At 47.5% G+C, this 3,419-nt stretch overlaps 1 pseudogene; it reads left to right on the top strand.

Moving 5' to 3' along the window:
* Positions 1-1,828: 1,828 nt before the first annotated feature.
* Positions 1,829-2,960, top strand: LOC143436586 (TD and POZ domain-containing protein 1-like; annotated as a pseudogene).
* The last annotated feature ends 459 nt before the right edge of the window (positions 2,961-3,419 follow it).

Raw genomic sequence — 3,419 nt, 5'->3', positions numbered from 1 at the left:
CTGTAGAATCCACCCCAGGCTGTGTGTGTAGGTGATGGGAAACCATGGTCCTCTTGACTGTATGTTGTGGGAGAAACTCGCGCTGGAGTCCGGCGGGGAGGGTGGGGGTGAGTCCCGTGGCGGTCGGGTCCCACATACAGGAGGAGGGTCGGCACTCTGTGGGCTGGAGCCAGTTGAAGTCCTCCACACTGGTCACACGTCGGTGGGTTCCAATAACATGAGAAAATCCAGTTCCAAAAGGGACTTCAGGAGCTTAGTTTTCATGGTGTGGTGGATGGGTCTAGATGGTGCGCGCCCCCCAAAAGCCAGAGGAAGGCTGGTTTAAATAGAGAGGGGTAAGAGGGGAGGGAATAACTTAATTAGCTATGCCCCCGACCCCTGTCTTTAGGTAACTCGTTAATATTTAAATCTCTCGAGGTAGAGACCTGTTAATCACACCCTCCACCTGTGCCCTACGTGACTGATGGGTGCAGGTTGAATGGAGATTAGATTAGTGTCAGGGTCCTGGGTTCTGGGGGCGTGGCCGAACACCTGCGGTCCTGGGGTCCCAAGCCCAAGAACCAGGATACCCTTCCACGGCCTGACAATATGTGCTGTGGGTGGCTCCTAGCTATTTCTTCATTCTGGTCTCCCCTTCCTTCCTCCTCTTTTTTCCATTCTTATTGGTAATGGCCTACATTCCTACCTGTCCAGATGCAGTGAGGAAGAAAATGAGAAATATGAATGTTAAAGTGAGGCTCAGAGATTAATGAAGCAACAATAACAACAACAATAACAACAACAACAACAACAACAACAACAACAACAACAACACACACACACACACACACACACACACACACTCTGAAGACCCTTCAAGGACAGGTTTTCTTTCAATAACAACTGCTACTGGCTGTAGATAACAGAAAATAGACTCAGAATTAATTAACTTTTCTTCCTCTGAAAGGCTCGGGGTCAGCAGCATAGGACTGAGTGGTTTTCCATACATGTGACTTTCCTCTTCTGGTTCACAAGAAGGGTCCCTCACCTCCAGGCATCATGACCACAATTAGGCAGGAGGAGGAAGTGGTGAAGAAGTGTGGGTGTCACTTGAGTCTGTCCCTTTGGGTACATTTCACAGGCCAGAACTGAGTCACAAGCCCATCCTGGTTACAAAGAAATCTGAGGGAGCTTTTCCTTTTCAAATGAACATTACAAACGAGAAAGGCAAGAATGACTATTGGGAAGACATCAGCAGTGTCTGCTGTGATCAAACGTTCCATGGAGGATCTGCCTCCGGAGACCCAGTGCAGCGGAATGGAATGGTGTGAGATGGAGTGGGATGGGGCAAGATGGATGGAGTGGGGTAAGACAAGGTAGGGTGGAGTAAGATGAAGCAGGGCGGAGTGGGTAGAGAGGGATGGAGTAGGATGGGCAGAGAAGGCTACAGTGAATGAAACAGTGGGGTGGGGGAGGGGAGTGGGGTGGCAAGTAAGTGGAGTGGAGTGGGGGGAGGGGAGTGGGGTGGTGTTTGCCATACAGTTTAAGCCCTGGAGATGTGCTCAGTCTTGACCTTTCCTTATTACCCAGTTGCTTTCCTTTTGTTCCTGAGTTTCCTCATCTGTACCCAGTTTACAGTACTACCACAGGTACGATAAATTAGCATATTTAAAGCACTTGAAAATTTGTCGAGGTCTATGACTGCTCCCTTTCTTCTTCCCAGCAAACCCATTTCTTCACTGACGTTAGGCCCTAATTCTTCAGAATTCCAGTATATACTGAAGAACTCCTGAGACTTCAAACCTCGTGGACTAAATCAACTTTAAAACCCAAACTACCTCCAGCAGAAATGTCAAGGGACTCGGAAGCCAAGAGGTGGGGCTCCACACAGACCAATGTTAAGAAATTCGGTTACAAATGTACCATTAGCAACTTTTCATTTTGCATGGGGGGAGTTCAGAGAAACATCAGTAGCCTAGTGTTCTCAGTAGAGGCCAGTGGCAAAGTGGCATTCTGTTTGAGAGTATATCCAAACGGGGTTGATGTTGAAAGCAAAGATTACCTGTCAGTTTTCCTGGTGTTGGTCAGCTGTCCAAAGAGACCAGTTTGGGCAAAGTTCAAGTTCTGGATCATAAATTCCCAAGGAAAGAAATATCAATGTATGAAGAGCCCCCAGGTTGTAAGCTTTCTGCAATACCAACACAGGGGATTCAAAAAGTTCATTCTTCGAGATCAGATTCTCTCCAATCTGCATTGGTTTCTCCCTCAAGACCAGCTCACTCTCTGCTGCAAGGTGGACATAGTAGGAGCTTTTTTTTAGTATGCCAAGACAGAACATAACACTTGCAATCAAGGATTTGAGGAACAAGTTGACAGATGACCTAGGGGAGCTGTGGGAGAAATCTCTCTTCACAGACTGTTGCCTGTTGGTGGCTGGCCATGAATTCAGGGCTCACAAGGCCATCCTAGCAGCTCGTTCTCCAGTTTTCAGAGCCATGTTTGAACATGAAATGAAGGAAAGCCTAACGAACCGTGTTGAGATCCAAGACCTAGATCCCCAAGTCTTCAAGGAGATGATGGGCTTCATTTATGCAGGGAAGGTGCCACAACTCCACAGCCACTCCATGGCCACTGGTGTGCTGGCAGCTGCTGACAAATATGGCCTGGAGGGCTTGAAGGTCCTGTGTGAGGATGCCCTCTACAGGAATCTGTCTGTGGAGAATGCTGCAAACACTCTCATGCTGGCTGACCTCCACAGCACAAAGCAACTGAAGACTCAGGCACTGGATTTCATTTCAGTCCATGCTTCTGAGGTCTCTGAGACCTCAGGGTGGAAGTCAATGGTGGAGTCACATCCCCACTTGGTGGCTGAGGCATTCCACTTTCTGGCTTCTACACAGTGTTCTTTCTTGGAGCCTAAAGTCCTCTCAGGAGCTAGCCAGCTATGGCCTACATCTCTATCCAACAGCAACAACCTGTGAGGTTACCATTGACTTCTGGTTAGAGAATGGTATTTCAAGAGCATTTACAGTGAATCTGGGGAAAGGCAGTGTGGTGGCTCGGGATTTGAAACAGCTGTAATATGTTAGACTGGCCGGTGGGAGAAGGGCAGCACTGCTGTCTGGGATATTCTACTGGACATCCACCCTATTGATGTTCTTGTTTAGTTTTTGTCTGATGTCTTGGAAACTGAGATTTAATTTAGATGCTGGCCCTAAGCAAAGCCCAACTGGATTTCTCTGGAGAAACATGTCTGCATTGGACTGAGAAGAAGAGATGACTGGGGCCAGAGGAAAGGAGAAATCAAACATGAGTGTTTACTCATCAGAGAAGGAAAAACAATAAAGACTTTCTTTTTAAAGACTCAGTTTGTGGGAACTCAGCTTCAAAACAATTACTGCTCTCTCAAAGAACTCTAAGTAACAAGCACAGACAGGGGA

The sequence above is a fragment of the Arvicanthis niloticus genome, chromosome 23 (assembly GCF_011762505.2).
Source record: "Arvicanthis niloticus isolate mArvNil1 chromosome 23, mArvNil1.pat.X, whole genome shotgun sequence".
NCBI lineage: Eukaryota > Metazoa > Chordata > Mammalia > Rodentia > Muridae > Arvicanthis > Arvicanthis niloticus.
The sequence above is the reverse complement of the archived record's forward strand: the minus strand, read 5'-3'. Positions and strand labels throughout refer to the sequence as shown.